At 40.1% G+C, this 19,888-nt stretch overlaps 1 long non-coding RNA gene across 7 annotated transcripts in view; it reads right to left on the bottom strand.

Annotated features, from left to right (window-relative positions):
* The window catches only part of LOC108449228, a 320,210-nt gene that overhangs the window by 96,862 nt on the left and 203,460 nt on the right, over positions 1 to 19,888 (bottom strand). Inside the window, exon 1 of one of the 7 annotated variants that reach the window (XR_001865355.1) lies at positions 17,935 to 18,444. The exons of 4 other annotated variants lie outside the window; for them this stretch is intronic. This is a non-coding gene — a long non-coding RNA (uncharacterized LOC108449228). Of the gene's footprint in view, positions 1 to 17,934; positions 18,445 to 19,888 lie in introns of those variants that run through there. 2 more of the 7 variants (XR_001865357.1, XR_001865359.1) reach the window with 2 other exon arrangements.

Below are 19,888 nucleotides of genomic sequence, written 5' to 3'. Positions count from 1 at the left end.
GTTGAAGTATTTCAGCTTGAATAGGAATTTTGACATGTAGTACACAACTATATAAAAATTAATGAAAGAAAGTCTAAGTGAAAACAGAGTACGTTCACAACTGACTGAAGAACATCTATTGCTGATTCGCTGCTGAAACAATTCCTATGATGAACAGGTATCTGAAGTAGACTTGAACTATTTGTACTGGAAATAACTTTTGTTCAATGAATGATTTTACAATGGAAAAAGAAAGGCAAAAAGTGTGCAGATAGCAATCAGGTAAGGAGCTACTGCAAGTAGATTCATGACCTGGTCCTGTCCTCTAGGACTTCTGAGTAGTATAGAAATACTGAGATATAATAAGGTGATAAAGCACTCCAGAACAATCAATAAGTCCAAAACTAGAAGATGAACTTTCGTAAAAATTGCTTTGAAGTATTACACTTGGGGGAAAACAAATCACAGGTGCCAAGACAACCAGCAAGAGAAACATATCATCTTCCTTTTCCCTAATGACAATTTTAAGCAACTGTGTTATTGGCAACTGCAAATAAGGCACAGTGAGTTTGGAGATACTATACAGATACAGTAATGACAGTCTGTTGGCCAGCACAGCTTCAGAGGTGTATGCACAGAACACAAAAATCCTCCAGCCAGTCTAAGGAGGTGTTATGTTGGCAAATTCCCTGAGAAAGCACATCTCAACACCACCTGGCATGAAAGCACCAACTAGAGAAAGATAACCAAGATAGCCAGCAGGGTATATAGGAGGGAAACTTTTTACAATTAAATTCATTCAAGTAAAGACCCATTTGACACTGTGAGGGGGAAAAAATCCACCGAAAAACCCCCACAAGGTAAACTTCCTACACAATTGGGTATTGTTTTCCCTGTTTGGATGTTCAATCTGTCATCATAATGTCTTCAAAACCTTGTTTACAATGAAGCAAAGGAGCTAAAAGTTGGTGACAGGCAAGGTCCAGAAAGGATTTTTATAAGCTGAAATCAATTTTATCTAGGAAATCAGTAAAGAATCATACTGCAAACTAATTCAAACCATACATGTAATTTTTTTTCAAACATTTCTGAATATTTTGGAATAAAGGGAATAGTTCTGGGAATTCATACAACTAGATTGAAATTATAGTCAGAAGTTACAGGAGTACTCAAAAATTATTTCTTTTGCTACTTTCCAAATCGTTTGGTGAATTTTCTTCTCAGATATGCATTGCCATGTGGCAGGAGAAAAAACAAGACTGACTGGAAGTTTGAACGCAGGGCTGCTTGTGAGGCCACAAGTGAGAAATATAGGTTACACTATGCTTTGCTTTTAGCATCTAAGAAACTTGTGTGAGTGAACATACCTGCCAAAAGTTACATTAGCAACAAGGTATCTTGTGTCTGTGCCAGCACGTTTCCCTTCAAACATGGAAATAACTTACCCCACGTGTCCGGCCCTCACTGCTTTGAAAGCCAAAACATATCTGCTGTAAGTTAATTTGAGTTTTTGCTTTGGATGAAGGGACCAGACTGCTGACTTGGTGGTATTTGGAGCAGAAGGCGAGAGACTGAGAGAACTGGATTTGTCCAGACTTGAGAAGGTGAAATGAGATCTTACGATTTTATCCGTGTGCTTTATGTAACATGTGCCTCTAAAGAAGACAGAGCCAAACTTCTGGAGGTGCACAGGAAGCAGCCAATAAACACAGGCTGCAACCAAGGAAATTCCAATTAGATCTTAGGATTTTTTTTCATCATGAGAGCGGTCACAAACTGGAACAGGTGTGCAGGGGGGACAAGGAGATTCCCTTCTTGCAGGTGTTTAAAACCCAACTGGACACGGCCCTGAGCAGCCCAAGTTATCTTTGCATGGATCTAATTTCAAAGCTGGATTTGCTCTAAACATGCCTATTGGACCAGGCAGCCTCCAAGGCTGAGTTATTCCCTGACAGAGAGAGCTGCTTCAAGGCTGCTCTCTTAGAAAAGTGCCTCACAAGAAACAGGGCCTGATCTTAACAGCATCAACAACAAAGTATCAACTTTTAGATGCTTCTCTCTGGCCCCATATGCCAGCAGGTTATTAAGAAGGATTGCAGATGTGCTCCAGGCTGTGTTGTGCATTCTATCAATGCACAAAAACTTTCTATAGTGGTATTTTCTCAAATGGGAGTTGTTCCTTCATGAGCCCTGCTTCAAACTCTTTACAAGAAAAGGAACATGCAGGCCTTGTTTTTTTACCTTGTACTGACAGAAGAGAGACACCCTCTCGCTATGCTTGCACTAGAATATAACAACTCTGAGTTGGTTTTATTTTTCTGTGTGTATGTTTGCTTTTGTTTTTAACATCCCTAAAAGCTTCCTAGTGTTAGAACTAAAAACAAGCGAACAAACAGAAAACCCAAACAGGATCTGGGCTTCATGTTACATTTGTATCCAGCATCTGCAATCTGAGCTCAACAAAACAAGGGTTTTGTTTAGAATTAGTCTGAATTCTAAACAAACGAGTGAAGAGTTAGAAGATACTCTTAAAGCACATACAGACCACACATTAAATAGACACTGCACAGGACTCGGAAATTTTGCTTTAAAATACCCAGTTCTTCATGAAAACCCTAAAGGAACTTGGCCAACATATTTTGTTTTTCTCTGTCTCGCTTCTCTCCCATAAAAAGGAGAATGATATCCCTTTTTTGCCACTCTGACCTTCTAAATACACAGGGCTGAAAATCCCACAGGAAATGCGCTCTGTCCTATTACACTATGAACTCACCAACAGTCAAGTTATCACAAAAAAAAAGTATGACTAACATATGGTGAACAGAAAGAAATAAAAAATCTGAGTACTCCCTTGCAAGTATACTACAGATTTGGTTTAATTGAAAAACTGATGACTCTTGGAGGATGAAGGCTTTTCCCACATCCTTATGCAGCACTGTCTGTTGTGCCATCCAGATTGTGTCCATAAGTCCACAACAAAACTCTGCCTCCAGGACAGCTTCTTGTACAAGAAACAACATTTCCCACCTCTCACTGAGATCCAGATTTAGAAACACAACCCCCTAGGATCTTTGTGAGGGATCTGATGGAACCTAAGCCAGTGGCACTGAAAGCAGACACCTGACACACAAGGACAGGACACGGTGTCATGTGGAGCCACATCGTCAGTTTATCTCATCAGTTTGCATGAATCTGCAGAGCTGCCTTTGGATTGTAAACCAAAATGCCACATGCAGGTAACGCTTTGCAGAGTGTAAATGTAAGCACTTAAATTTATGTGAAAGGCCAAGCAGGCCTCAGTGCTGTTTTGGTTTCCAGAGTTCTTGAGAACATTCACACTCAGGCCTTATGGCGAAGAGGTTCTTCAATCTCCCCTCAAAGCAAGCCTTCTCCTTGCCTGTGTCTGTACATTCCTAGACATCTTATAATCCAAGCTCTCACACATGCTATCAAGAAGCAATGGCCACAGAAAGGGCCCTCCTGCCAGTGTGTCCTGACTAATGGAAGAGAACAAGTCCTTTATTGTTGCTCAAGCATCCTATGTCAATACAATAAAATCACTGTCTTCTGTTCTCAGTGTTACATTTGTTTATGATTACAATGTTTATTTCTTGCTGCGAGACTATAACTCTGCAGGCTTTCTTCTGTTAAAATACATTTTACCACCCCCACCCTGTAATCCTTTTCCCGCCCCTCACCCACTTCTCAACTTGTTGCCAGAGCAGAAAAATTCTCTTGTACATATGCAAAATAATATCATGTTTCTTTTTTAGAAGTATTAATGTTTGGGTTATGATGGCATGCCTGTGGTGACAGCGTGTAAAAAAAAAAAAGTACTTATAAACTTGCTTTACATAACTTTAGGCAACTTAGGCAAAACCAGTGTGAACAGCTGTACAATTTTTATCGGGTTGGGATACTACTGAAAACACCACAAAGGTCAGGAGACAGAGACTTCATCCCAGCTCCTCTCCCTTGCCCTATAATTCTGCAGCAAGTCTGTTTTCCTACTGGTGCCTTCCAACCCAAGACAGAAAATACCCTGTGACCTTTTTTCCAAAGTGCTCTGGAACACAAGGATGGATCAATTCAAATACATCATCGGTGTAGATTAAGATAGCTATGGCGCTCCAAACTTTGCAGTGTGCAGGCCTTTCCACTTAAAGGATAACATCTGTCTGGGAGAACAACTTTGCTTTCAGGTTTCCACCACTGAGTCTTTTCACAATTTAGTGGCACTCACCAGAGCCCTGGAGACAGGAGCAGCAGAGGAAGCTGCAGAAACCTTCCTCCATGGGCTGCTCTGCCCAGCCCACAGACCTGCTCCTGTCCTTGGGCTCATGCTCCACTGGGAGAGAGGATGTGGCTGCAACCTCCCTGCTTACAAATTATTTTCCTCTAAGTAAAATAATTCCATAATACAAAAGTGAGACAAAGCAGCCACCTCAGTGCCTGTAAGAGAGTTAATGCAGTAAGAAATGCTCTCTAGCACAATCAGCTCCAGAAAGGATGCAGGATGCAGTGCTGTCAACACCTATACCAGTAAAAATCTACTCTCCATTAGACTCCTGCTAGAGCAATAACAAAAAATGTCATTTCCCATGGGAGTGATAAGTCTCGCCTTCCTGGAGAGGTTTGTGATAAAAGTCTGACTGGGGTTGGGATGAAAGTAGCCGCCAGGTTCTAGCTGCCCTCACAATATAGATTTTGTCTAATGTGCCACAGAGCAATACAACCTGCAATATAGCTAAAATAAATATTTGGCTAGTTCAATAATTATGCTGAAAGGCTCCCTATCTTTATTATACCAGAAAGAAATGCATAAATCACCTGATATTATATCTCTGAAGAAACTTCCTTTAGCTGGGGCACCAGAAAGTGATTCACAGTTGTGAGTTGGAGTAAAGGGGAGAAAGAAAAGGCTTTGAAGTAATTAAAAAAAATATTATTAAAAAAACAAACAACAAGCAACAAACCAAAACAAGCAACAAAATTGTTTGCTGATGCTACAGAGCTTTCCGACAGGCAAAATGCAGCTGCATATGAAAGGACAGGCACAGAGATGCACCAGCTCTGAGGGATATTCTAATAAAGATAACATCTTTACTAGAAAGGACAAAGTTCATCCTTTCCTGTTAAAGGCGCCCATGTAATACCAGTGCAACTTAAATAATCATAGCTAAATATTGACTATTGGTGGAACAGCTTTCATTCCTGAACTCTGCAAGATATACTCATGTAACACTCCACCACACCAGCTATCAGACACGAATCTTTATGAAGAAACAGGGTAAAATTGTGGATTCTTGTCTACCTTGGCTCTTTCTGCCTCCATTGGCAAGGAAATTTTAATCACAGTTTAAAAGAAAGACACTACTCTCTGGAGAATTTGCTTGGATATGGGTAAGAAAATACTCATCTGCTACATTTCTATTTTTTCTGACTAGCTCTTGATGCAAAACATTAATGAAGGCAAGTAGAAAAAAACAAAGACAACACAAAACCACAAAAGACTGACCCAAACAACTTGAAGGCTTTGTGAATAATGAAACATCCAATATTTGCATTTAGAAATATTAAACCTCTTAAGTGGCAAGGGAACTGTGACTGAGGAAGACATTGATACTGATTCACAACCACCTTGTCTGGTGGCTTTTTACTGGTCATGCAGTTAAATTCGCATCTAGAAATACATAAAGCTACAGAGATAACAAGACATATGAATCCAGACTTACAACAGGTTGGAATAAATAACCTTACTGCACTAGAAAACAAAACAACACAACACACTAAGCAGAGCTTTTACTTGTCACAAACAACAAGATCTATACTTAATGTTGTCTCATTCCTACATCTTAATTCTCCAGCCTGGGTTTCTTACTTTCAGAGGTCATTGCTTTCCCTTTTGTCTGCTGTTCTATTTTTAAAACTATCTTTGAAATAGATCTTCTCTAAGATGGATTTTCATTACTCCTGTATTATTTAAATAGAGGCTGGCCTTGTTGATACTTTTAATTCTATGTTGTTATTTATTTAATACCTCATGAGCAGTCTTGAGCCATCCTATCTTTCACATGCTCTTGCTTTGTCTTGTGCAGGGTTGCAGTTTCTGTATTGAATTGTTCTGCCTACTGGTTTTTTATGTTTCACAATGAGGCAAGCTAAGAGTTAAAAATTTTGCTAGCTTTGAGCTAGTGAAATTTCATCTTCAGTTTGCATTTCTAAGGGTTGGATTGTTGGGGTTTTTTGGGGTTGTTTTTTTTTTATCCAACATACTCTTGGACTCCAGTATCAGACAAATATTTTCAATAACTAAACAGTGCACATTTATTAATCTAATAACTGAAGAATCCCTCCTCTAGTGGAAATTGTGTCAGAGCAACATACAGGATTACTGACAGGATTTGTTCTGTTGCAGTGATCTGGAGATTACATATCTTAGTGGAGGAACTTGAGCACTAGCCTCTCTAATTTTCCAGGACAATGCTGGGCAAAGCTAACCATAAGGAAGTAGTATTCTAACACACTGCTTTGAACTACCAGGTATGTGGCCAATAGTTCCTTTTGTTAGCGTTGTGACTGGTCAGAAGTGTTAACATGATGTTGTAGCTCTTGGCGAAAGGCAGTGAAAAAAAGCAGACTACTCATTTTGCTTATAGCTAGTTTTAGAGAGCTTCTGTGGAACTAGCCAGTGCAACAGAAGGCTAAGCCAAGTCACCAAAGGCACACAGACTAAGACCAGAGATACAGGAAACAGGCAATATCAACTCGAGCATCGAGTCACAGGACATAAGCAGAGAAGTGGGTCAGAGGTGTTTGTGGGCCCCTTACTAACTGTACTGTTTTAAATAATGGAAATATGGGCAAAAGATAGATGCAAATAACTGGAGATGAAAAGCATGGCTTTGTTTTGAACAGAGCAGAGATTCTCTTCCTCTGTTGAGTTCCAGTTCATTCACACTGCCCTATGTGAACTCACTGTTTAACTGCTAGGACCACGGTGGGATCTATCAGCCACTGTTCCCCTAACATAGCCTTTTTGTAAGTATGGGCACTACATCAAAGCTGGGGACAGGAAAAGAGTGCCATTGAATGAAAAGGATTTCAACATATATATATAAGGATTGTTCTCATGTAAAATCAGAGAATAATTAGTTTGAAAAGCTAGAGGAAAAAGGTCCCTTTAATTTTCCAGCATCATCTAAGAGGCACCCTCCAGCCCTCATTAGACCACAATCAGGGTCATGTAACTGCAGGCCATTTACAAAAGCACTGAGTCAGGAGTTCTATTACAAAAGAAACAACATTGGAATGAAAAATAATTAGTTTATGGACTGAATTCAAAATTTTCCAACCCTCTTCATTTTGGGGAAAAAAAGTATGGAAATGTATTAACCACAAATAAAATGCATTAACCATGAACATCAGATCATGTTTAATGCACAGGAAAAATACAGCCTTTGGTTTACAGTCTGGGAAAACTCACAGATCACTTACACGCAGCAAACATATTCTCAGGAGGAACTGAGGATGCTCTTAATAAGATGGAAATTTCTTGGCACTTATTAAAAGTTCTTGTCTTCATTTATCCCACTCCAGCCAAGAACTGGAGCATTTGAAGCCCCATATTAAAATATCTCACATCACACAGTAGTCACTTGTTCCTCTTATCTTCATGTTGTAATTAAAAAATGTAGAACTGTTGAGATTTCAGAACATTCAACAATTTTCATTACTAACAGAGCAAATAATTAGGAAAAAATTACAAACAGCATAAAAAAAAAATCAAGTTTAAGTCTGTTCCTGACAGTTGCAGAGACACAATTTTATGTTTGCACTCAGTCTGTTCCCCAAACACTCATGTATTTGACACGTCTTTTGGGAATTTATTGAGTTGATGGATTATGATTGTCTGATGTTGAAACAATTGATTATTTTCTACATTTTCATGTACTCTTGCTGTTAAGTTCTTGCCAACATCTTACAAGGCATAGTACATTCTAAAACAAATTAGCATTAACAGTGTTGTTTGTTTATTAAGAACGATGTTCTTAAATTCAGAAAACTGCAAAAGGCTAATCTATGGTAATCATTTCCATCACGTTACTCAACACGTTTCTGTTACAGAAAGAAGAAAGCAGTGGAGACTAAATGAAAGAAAGGCCAACTTGTATTCTAATAGACCTCACTGTAAATCAGTCCTCTGACTCAAGGTCAATTATTTCAGATCTTTACTCCACACAGCTGAGTGCCTTAAAACTAGCAAGCCTTGCCTAAAGGATTTTCTTTTAATTTGAAAACACTTGGAGTTTAAAGCATACATGTATGACTAGGGTAGATTACTTCCTCTTGTAAAATAAAATACACCTTTCACTAAAGTGCCCATCATAGTGTTTCAGGTACCATAAAGAGAAGAGTTGAGAGGGGACCAGTCCAGCTATTATGAATAATTATAGAACAGTTCAATCCCAAAGTTTAAAAACCTTGGATTAAATTTCAAGCGTAGGTATTGAAACTGTTCTCAGTGTATATTCCTAACTGGGATATATGGAAATGAAGGTTTTCCTTTCACTTGCTAAGATCTCTGTGCTTAACTTACTCAGCGTGCAACACCAGTCTACACATTTGAGACAACGTTGGAGCTCCTACATGGCTACCAAGCAGAGGAAAAAAAAGAATTACTTAATTAATTTCTGATAACTGATATTATCAGCAAATTGCAAGGGATAAACTGAGCCTCCATTTCAGTTATCATCTTTCCAGTTCGAAAATAAACCAAACTGTTGTTATGGTTTAAATGGCATTTTATATGGAATATGTTACATGCAATTCCTGAGACTGCGTGAACCAAAACAGGTGTTTCTGGTGGAACACAGGAGAGCTCCCACCACCAGCCATTCAAGTGCAGACGTAAACTATCAAATAAAAATTTGATCAATATATTCTCAAGGCGTTAATACTTTTCTCAAATAGCACTTTGTTTCTTGTACAACATACTTCAGCATAAGCAGGTCCAATATCAGCTTTCCCATTTTAGTAGAAATTCGAACTAAGCTTATGTATTTTAGGAGGTTGGATGAAGCAATCAAACATATTGGGTCTGTTTCAGCAAATTTCTTGCCTGGTAATTTTATTTCCCCATATTGCAAAAACAGGCTTGCTTTGCGAAAATTTAATCGCAGCAGAGTTGCCCACAAAAGTACACCCGCCATGTTTTACTCTATATTCCCACACTTTTTTAATATTTGTCATATTTCATCTTTTAATGCAGTCCTAATGAGAGCATATTGGAACACCACAGAACCAGGCTCATAAGAATGTGGTCTTGAAATAAAACGTAGAACAGAAGGAGCATTGTATTACAGCCTCTGTTAATGTTTTAATGGTTGAGAGATTTCCAACATGTTGGCAGTGTCAGGACAAACCAATTTAATAAATTATTAACACTAATCAAACATTTTTATGATGGCAGTCAAAACTTCCTTGGCAGTTAAGGTTAGTTCTGTTGAAGTTTGACAAAGATGTTGCTGTTTGATGGAAACCGCCTTTGAAACCATAGCCTCCTTCAAATCAAAACCTTGCAGTGCACTGAGCAGAAATGGTTAAGCAACACATCCTGAAGTACATAAAGAAACCCTGAAGGCTGGGCTGCAGCCTCTATGGGCAGCGGCCGAACTGACGAATGATAGTGAAATGTAAATTGATTACAGCGTATATAATTTGCCTGCCACTACTTGGGAAAGGATATAGAGAGACTTTATCAGGAAGAGATAAAGCTTGGGCTGTTAAGGGGAGAGTGCTAAATCAATATACAAAGAAAATCTAGGAATTCCAGGCACTTGACAAGAGGGATAGAGAGGAAAATAAAGAATCCTGCCAGTTTTGATGTATTAAACTTTGGAGAAAAGGTATTTTAAAACTTCCTTTCATTCAAAAGGCAACCAACAATAACAATGCCAGACAACGCCACATTCTCCCTCCAGCTCCTCTAGCCTTGCCAGCTAGTTGAAATCCAGCACAGCAGAAGCTAATGAGGGGTATGGATTAACAATACAATGTTTCTCAGGCCTTTCTTGGGTCTCCCCTGGGGCACCCACAGTCTATACATCATCAATCTACTGCAAATTGATGTAGTCAGCCTGTGACAAGGGTCAGGTTTCCAGGACCAACTACCAGGCATGATCTAGTCATTTTGAGTTATCAAGACAAAGCTCTGTTCTGCCGAGCTCTGGCCACATAAAATCCACAGCTCTCCAGGCTTTCACTGAGATGAAATCAAACCATAGAGCCCTCTCTGTTCTCTTCTATGCCTGCTGAGAAACCAGCTCACCTTTCTGAATTGACACTGTTATTATTTTGTGCTGTCTTACAGATCAAGCTCACAAACAAGAAAAACATGTGCTAACCCATCAGTTTCTTAATAATAATAATTACTGTTCTTGTTTGTTGTATGCTAATTATAAAAATAATAACCAGAATACACACACACACACATATATATTTTCAGTATATGAAAACAATGAAGAAAAATGTGCTTGCTGATGCAGGTGTCTAAGTAAGAAATAAGTTTCATCGGAGTATCAAAAACTTTTGTTCGGTCACAATATCTTTTCCTGAATAATCACACATGGGATCTTGCTTTTATCCAAGAGCTCAGGTGCCACAGATTTTCCAAATACTCTGTGGATTAGTTTTACATGTGAAAATTTGTGCTGGTGTTCCCTTAGCTTATCTGAAGTCTGTGGATTTCCATGCAAGCTTGGTGGAAAGCATGCCTTGGCTCTCAGCACAGTAGCCTTGTCAGCTGCACCCAAAGGCATCCAATTCAGGGGTGAGGAGACTCAACAGAGTATGCAACACATGAGAAAAATGAGATCTTCTGTCAATAATATATGTGCAGTCCAAATTAAAATAGATTTAAAACATTAGAAAGGTCCTTGTTAATTTCAATGGCTTTCCTAGCACTCACATTTCTATAGAAACTACAGCAGTTAGGATTTTCACAATACCTACAGGTTTAGCACCACCTAAACTTACAGCTAATAGTTCTTTCTGAAGAAAGCTTTCATGGCTGTTCATAGAATTATAACTGAATATTACCCGGAGTTGGAAGGAACTCACAAGGATCACCAAATCCAACTCCTGGCCCTGCTCAGGACAGCCCCAAGAATCACACCTTAAGCCTGAGAGCATTTTCCAAACACTTCTTGAACTCTGTGGTACTGATCTGGCTCAGAATAATTTAAAAAAAAAAAAAAACAAAACAAACCAACCAAACAAAAAAACAAAAAAAAAAAGAACAAAAAAACAAAACCCCAGGCTAACATATAGACAAAAAAAAAACAAAAAACCAAAACCCCAGGCTAACATATAGAAAAAAAATTGGATTCTTGGATCCCAGCTACCTATAATACATCAGATTTCTGAGGCATCCAACATACTCAAGTTACCTTTAAATATTCTGAGCTACTTGTGGTCCAACATAGGTGTGAACTACCAGGAGAAAACAGAGTTTATTCACGAAAGAACTTAAATGAAGTTCAATACATTTGCTACTTATGTTGCTATGAATGTATCCCATTAATACATTTTAGAAGGTCCAAAATGTCTAGAAAAGCATCCTTGTAAATCCTAGGCACTTATTAACAAAACCTAAATCCTCAAATTTACTTTGTGTTTTGTCTGCTCGAAATGCACAACAAGCTTTGAAAAGCAGGCACAAGAACTGAGCAAGCCACTCATGGTATGAATATCTGATGAACATTTGCTCATATTTATTCATGTAAGCCTTTTGGAATTTCTCAGTCATGGATGGTCTTCCAAACACAACGTCATGCATATAAATGTGCACGAAAAGCAAACAGAAAGAGGCACTGATACCTTGTAAGTAACTCTGAGGCTTTGGTCTGATAGATGCTTGTAAATACTTTGTTTCATTATTCGGTCAAGTTTTTCTTGTTGCCGGCAAACAGGGAAGAGAAAAACCAACCAAAATCTCTAAATTGCAGGCAACCTCAGCTCTCATTTTCCACAGCCCCTTTGCGCAGCTTGCGTAAGTTGCTAAAACTTTATTATGTGTATATGTACAAAAAATTTGGCTTGAACTCAAGAAGTTTCCATGGTCTCTCACAATGAGCTCCTGACACATCCACTTTCTTGAAGAACCAACACTTAAACCTTTTGAGGTTCCCAAAAAGGAATGCTTTTCAACTTACATTTACCCATCTATTTTTTCACACGTTTGCCTGCGTGGGTGCACACACATTCACCTTTAAGGGCCTGTGCAGTACTTTAGGAACATATCCCATCAGTTAAAAGCAAAGTCTCAATTTAAGCTGATATAAATGAAAGCTTGGACAGAGGATGATTGCAGGTCTTTCTTGTAGTATATTACCACTCATAAGTGATTTTACCGAAAAATTTTGCAGATCTTTTGATTTATTATGTGCTAAAGACAAAAGCTGCATTCATATTACTATAGCTCATTATTTGGAGCAGACTCTTTTAAAACAGCTGATAATATAAAATGAATATACATTTTGGAAGCAAGCATCAGCACTTTATCAAAGGACAGGTTCACCCGAAGTGATCCATAAGTTTAAGTTGGCTTCTTTTTTTTTTTTGGTTGTTAAAAACTACAAGGAGAAACAAATTTCCCCTTCAAAAAGAATTATGTGCAAGATGTGCTTAATATTAAAAAGCCAAGAAAATAAAAGGAGGTACATCCTTTAGAAAAGGCTTAGCAAAATCACTAATTATCCATTTAAGTACTGAACTGTGGGTATCATTAAGATATGCCAGAGGAAAGAATTTTTCAAGTGTCTCAATTTGTGGGTGCAACTGGTGGCCTGTTCAAATTCTGCCTGTACCTGGAAACTTGTGGAATACATGTCCCCTGAATGAGCTCTGCACTGCTGACCTGCATTCTAAATTTCTACTGCAGCTTCACCACTGCTGAGAGTGCTTGCTAGCTTTGATCAGTAGTGAAGGAGGGAGGTTAAAATCCCGATTTCCAGCTGGAGGAAATTTAAATCATCATCCAGACATGGAATTTTACCTATCATATCTGGTAACAGAGCACATCAGCACCAATCATTTCCTCCATCTAGAACATTTGCCTTCCCTCCTCCTCCCAACTGTGGCAACACCTCCTACACAAGTAATCCCTACAGGAGTGGAAAATCTTGCAGCAGCTATTCCCTTGGAGGAAAGCTATTAAAAACCTGGCCTCCAACCTCAGACAAGCTGCTCTAGTACAGGCCAAAGGCTGGTCTGGTCTGACTGCTCTCTACGTACAGAATTGTTATTGCTTTCTTCTTCCTGTGCTAAAGCTGAACCCAAAATCTGTTCAGTGTAAGTCAGCTTTTTGAGCAATAATAAACCAGAGTGGCTTCTCTGCAGCACTCTGCAGAGAAGCTTCCAACACTGTTTACAGCAAAGTTCACTATTCCCGTCCCAGAACAATGCAGCTGCTCTTTCAACTCTGAATCCTCCTGCCCTTCTTTGCTCCTCTTTCCATCTATCTCTATTTGGCTGCTTTTCCAAGGCAGACGAGCTCCATGCCATTTTCTGGATCACTTGTTTTTGGAGAACAAAATACCTTCCCCCATCTAAGAGAACTGATGTACTGTGCTGGCTTCGAACTTTTAAAATATCTCTCTGTTGAAGCAGCTGCTGAATAATTTATATTTCTTAGAACCAAGCTGAGAATATGTATATTTTGCTATGATACATATGGTATAGCTGTTTTTTCTTCCTTTCCACTGCCATCTTCTTTTCCACTTTAAATTTCAATGTAGGAAATTCTGAACACTTCAGAGCCTGGGAAAATTATTTGAGTTTGGGGAGTGAGTGAGAAGGGGGGCACAATTTATTTGTGAGAGGTTTGTTTTTTTTTTAATGGAAGGAAAAATTCCTGAACAGCTTGCAATTAGCAGCTCTGAAAAGTTATAGTTTCTTCAATGGCACACAGCATGCCAAGAAAACCTACAAGAGATTCCTCAGCTTAACATGCCTGGAGCAGGATCCAGTTCCTCTAAATCAAAGCACAGCTCACACTAACAGTTGCAGTATGTTAGTGGCTGGATGGCTGCTTTATGAAGAATTATAAAGTGACACAGCAGTCTGGCTGAAAAAAATACGCACCACACTTTGATGTTTTTAACCACTAACTTCAAGAGGACCAACAGAAACCTTCCTGTTTTTATTGCAGCCTCTCTATCATCCCTCCCCCTGCTCCCTCCCTCCTCTCCCACTGCTAGATGGGGGACTGTTATCTTTCAGTCACTTTGTAAGCTTGACTTGTTTACAGACTGAATGTCTCTGTTTATAGGCCTCTATCAGAGAACAAACAGGGCAAGTGTGACTTCCTAGGACCCGAAATGTGATGCTTTTTCCTCTTGGGCAAAAGCAGGAGTGGCAAGGGAGGGGGAAATGAAGGGGAAAAGAGAAATCCTGTAATTGTCCTTCTTGTCCATCTTCCCTCCAGGATTACCGTACACACCTGTACGGTGCAAAGATATTTTAAGAGCCAGCTGGTTAAATGTCAGCTTATCAAAACTCCATAAAAATGCACAGCAATTGTCTTGCAAAAACTAGGTCCACTTCAGAACCTCCAACAGTAAAATCAGTGCTAAATAATGGCTTCTCTAAAACTCCCTGTCTTTGGAGTTCTTTATTATAGATCCATTTAAATGTTTATTTGGGGAATCTTAAAAGCTTATACCACATTTTACTGGGGACATTTAAAGGGTGTCAATGGGGTAATTATAAACATAAACAGTGTAGTGATGAAATTTTAGAAACCATTAAAAGCATGACTTTGCATATTCATTCTTATCTTGAAAAATATTTTACCTCAGGCATAACCCTAGTCCAGTCAATAAGAATAGTCCTTAATAAGGTACTGAAATGACATGAGAGCCAGCCTGCTTATATTGCTAATGGCAGATTTCAGTTCTTGATAACATTCGGATTACAAACACCCCAGAGGAGCTTTGGCTTTGTCCTTACTAAGGGTGTCTTACTTTTACACTGGCAATTTTTATTTTAATTGTAGAATTCATTTTTACAGGTTTCTGGCTTCAAAAGGCTTGCTTTTGCACAAACACGCACTGGAGAGCATGAAGTAATTTTAAGGAGGGTACAAAAGGGCATATCACATTATAGTACTTTATGATGAGACATTGGGCCAGCCAGTTTTGAAGCTAGCTGTATCCATGTTTTTCCCTTGGAGGTTGTTTACCCAAAGAGACTGAAAACCTTTTGAACTAAAAGAATAAAACAAGATAATGAAATCTAGAAAGTTAGCTCTTTAAGTATAACCCCTTCCAAATAATTGGATCTGACAGGACAGAAGAGGTAAGAGTTTACATACAGCTCTTTTTTCAACAGCTGTGCCCACACAGGTGGGACCTTAGGGCGGTGGTGCTTGGTTACACACAGCCAGGTTACTTTTAGTAGCAGCAGTGCCCAGTCCCCTCGGGGTCACCCCATCTACTCCAAGCCCTGTCTGCTCCCTGTTCCTCACAGCTGCCTCTGAGTCAGAGCTGGCTCTCCAATCCCTATGATCCCCTCCAATGCCCTGAGCAGCATCCCAGCAAGCTCCTCTCCCTCCAAGGATACCACTGAACTGCCCTGCTTTTTACTGAGGGATCACATGCCTTGGCAGAGCACAGGCAGGAGCAAACCCTGCTGCTGCACACACCTCTGCTGTGCAAGGGAACAGACAGCCCCATACAAGCTGCATCTGCTCCAATGGATGAACTTTAGAAATAAAAGTGAAAAATTGGTCTTCTTTAGAGTTCAGGCGCAACTTAATCAGTTTAAACACCCAATTAGACATTACCTAAATGGTCCTGGTGTCACTTGGCCTGCTGGCAAGAGCAGAGTTGCTCCTCCTTAGCTGGCCTAGTCTGAAGACATCCAAGGGTACTACTGGCCTGACAGTTTTCTCCCACAGCAGCAGGTTTGTCCAGAAGACACCCTGTGTCCTCCTGCAGGCAGCCAGCCTCACCAATTCACCATGTGATCTCTCTGCTTTCCTGTCCTGCCTCCCAGGAAGTGCAGGCTTGTACCTTTGTCTGACATTTAACACCTGTGGGGCTTCCTCAGCACAGACTGTGAAGAGCTTTATGCAAGATGTGGGCTTTTCCCTCTGTGGTCAACTTACTCTGGAAGCTGTGGAGACCTGTGAGCTCAGGACACACCAATCCTGTCAAAACGCAAGCAATGAGTAAGGAGAAAAACCAGCCCTGCACAGAGGACCAAAGCCTTCCAGAGCAGCTCAGCATAACGGGAAGACAGAGATTTGTGGCTGTTCTGTTTTGTTTTAAGCTAAATTGTTTGAGCCATCCATACTCTTTCCAGTTTTTGGTCTCATCTGAGAAAGACAGAGGAAATTAAACTATAAGAGTAGAAGGCAATTTTTTAATCACAACCCCTTTTCCCCTAGAGACCAAAAGCATACGTGTGAATTAATGGACTCTTTACATTAACCATAAAGGGCATAGGAAAGATGTAAGAGAAGTTAAGTTTTCCCCATCATACATAAACTTCTTCCAGCTCTCTTCAGCAGTTTCTCATGGGGATGATGAAGCCATTTAACATAACAAAAGACGTGGCTTGAATCCTGGACCAGAAGTCACATACAAATTAACTTCTGGTTTTAGCATCCAGATATGATTAACTGTTCTTCTGTCCACTTTCACACGCTCCTCCTTTAAAATGGCTGAAAAAACACTTTAGTGCTCAGCTGTAAGTACAGAAGTGGGGCTAAATTTGAAACACATGCTTCTCTTTATCATGGCCTGCCAGGATCCATAGATTACTCCTTCCCCTGGACCTGAATATTGTCAGATTCTATTCTGAAACATATAATTCTGTCTGTGTCAGTGGCACTGAACTTTATGTTGTGGATTCTACTATGTAGGAAACACTGAGACACAATGTGACAGGATGCTTACCCTTTATGCAGCTCTGGTCTTTACCATGGAAGTCTGGCAAATCAGATGCTTCAATATTTTTTCCTGCTGTGTCTGAAAATAAAGACTTCACAGCCCTGCATGGCTGAAGAAGAGACAATCACATGCTATTCCTCATGGGTCTAAGGACAACCAAGACTGAGCTCGAAGATGCAAAACTATGTAAAATTTAGACACACTTACAAAAGGCATGATACATTTATCTAATTTTCAGGAAAAATGGTGAATGGTTATTTTAACTCCCCAGTCTCAAAGCAGGTAATATTCAATCAGTACTATTTCTGTAGCTACCAAAAGTTTAAGACATTTCACAGATGGACAAGAAAATTCAAACCCAAACATTCACCTTTCCCACTTTTTCTGAAAATTCTGACAAATTGCCTTTCCAGACAAGTTGTTGCATTCGAATTCCTTGTGGGAATTATTCCCTCTCTGAAAGTACTAAGATACAGGCATAAGCATCAGCATCCACTGAAGAACTAGAGAAGTGCCAGGGCTGATACATCTCACACAGTGTAAAGGTGAGTGACTAAGGGTTGTGTTTGAGTTGGGTGGGGTGTGACTGAGCCCAGCTCTCCTGAACTCTGCTCCTGTCGATAGACACTGTAAACCAACAGGTTTTCCCTCTTCAGAGTTATCTCTGGGTGCTTGTGCAGCGTGCGCCACAAAGTAGGGCTCGTGGGCAATTATGTTTCTGGAGTACATAATCATGTCACAAAAAGAATAATTTTCTTCACTGTATGATTTCCTGAGCTACTTTGCCAGCACAGAGACACCCAGCACAGAGAGAACCTAGGACCTGAGTTTTTCTCAAAAGCTCAGGTGCCAGCTGTTGTTTCTGTTCCTGTGCGTGTATCTACCGGGAAATTCAAGATCACGAAGAAGATCAAAGTTTTCACTCCACCAGTGGGAAACAGCTGGCACTACTCCAGGCATCAGGGCTGCAGGTCCCTTTCCAAAGAATGTCACCTACCTGTTCTGAGACCTCTCTGGATGTACTGTCCCCTGCAAGACCGATTTGTTCCCACATCTTGTGGGCTGAAGCTGTGCAAGCTCTAGGGCAGGGCCGGCCCCAGCACCCGCACCCCCTGCCTACAGCTCTGTACAGGGCCTGTGACTCCACAGCTCTATTACAGTGCAAGCACTAATTAACAGCCCAAGCAGGCTTTGTGCAACAGTTGCCAAGCCAAGTTCTTTGCCTTGAACTGAATCACTCACCCTGCTTAGTGTTTTAAGTTCATCATTTACTGCACTGTAGTAAGGTATATCATAGAAATTTTTAGAGTCACGACTCCAGTCCACTAGTTACTTTTGGACAGCAACAAGTCATCATATGCTTGCCCCAATGCTCTGACAAGCTTTGAACTTTAATAAATGATTAATCCTATTTAGAAGTAACTTAGCACTGCCTTAACTGCATCTTTCCCTGAAGTGTCACTTTGACATCCTCTGTTGTGTGCATTCACTGCAACTTTCACACGCTGTAAATTAAGAACATTTACACATGCAATTAGTGTTAAATAAATGCCTGAAGAACTCCTTGGGGATTAAGCAATTAGATGGCATCATGGAATACCCTTTGTACTTAGAGCTTATGAAGAAAATCATCTACCCGTTCTGCACAAATTGCATACTGGGGTAACCATTGTGCTGGCAGGAAGTGCTGGGATGAATTGCCAAATGCAGCCTTGGGTTCACACACACCGCCTTCTCCCAGCTCTCCTGGCCCTCCCTCTCCTCTTAGAAGGGAAATTAATAGAGAGAAATTTTTGACCAGGATAGTACTTTATTATTAAATTATTCCCTCCATTTAAAAAAAAAATAGGAATTAAGAACCTGAATTTTTAATATCACAGTTAAATTAATAATAAAAAAATCTGTCTAGAATAGAAAAAAACCAGCTATGTACACACAGACCATTTGCACAGCCCATGATAATAGAGACTTAATCCTTTCATATCCTAGCCTTTATTTTATGACACATGAAAACTGCAGTCAGCTAATATAGCAAAGTCTGCAAACAGTCTTAGATGGAGAAACACTTGGCACACTAGAGCACCTTGCAAATGGGAGCATGTATTCTATATATACACCCTGCACACACACCTAAAGCTTGCTGAAAATAACAGCAATCATTTGCCCTGCTACGTATGTGGTTGCTATTCACCAAGATGGTTGATTAAACACTGGAATATAAGTGTTGGGAGAGAAAAAGGGCAATGAATTTTTATGTCTTGAAGATCAAGGTTAAAGTGAATCCAATTGTCATTAACATCCATCATTCACAGGCAGCCTGGAGAAGAGGGGACACCCCACCTTGTAAAATCGTGCCTAACTCATGGAATTAGACACAAACAAGCTAGAGCTGGACACAAAACCCCAAATCAAACAAATAAACAAAAACAGCAACAAAAAATCTGTTACACCCTGAGTATTTAAGGCAGCAAAACTACATCCCCTCTATGCTGACAGCAGGATAGGGCCCCCTGCTCAGGGCACGGTGTCCTCCACCCCACCAAAAGGGTGGGGGACTCAAAAACTCATTCCAGAGGTCATCCCCGCAGCCATGCACCCTCCTCACAAAGAAGCCCATTGTAGCCCAAGAGCTTCCCCAAGCTGGTCGGTGCTGGGTCACAAAGAAGGTGGTGTATGAAGAGAGCTAGTTGAGCCGCATTTCACGGGAGAAGAGAGGACCCTGTTTGGAGAAGAGTGGGATTTCCAAGTGCCAAGCATTAATAAAAAAAAAAAGAAATCGGAACAAGAAAAAAAATAAAAACACAGCAAACCACCAAACCCCAAGCAACATAAAACAGCTGCAGGGAAGTTGTTTTTCCACTTGAAGCGGCCCGTAGAAGCTGTTTAAAGGCACCCCTGCGGACGCGAAGTCCCAAGCCCGGGCTGCCAGCGCCACCTTCTTGCCGAGGAGC

This window comes from Corvus brachyrhynchos, unplaced genomic scaffold (genome assembly GCF_000691975.1).
Source record: "Corvus brachyrhynchos isolate BGI_N302 unplaced genomic scaffold, ASM69197v1 scaffold258, whole genome shotgun sequence".
NCBI lineage: Eukaryota > Metazoa > Chordata > Aves > Passeriformes > Corvidae > Corvus > Corvus brachyrhynchos.
This window is presented reverse-complemented; position numbering and strand designations above follow the sequence as displayed.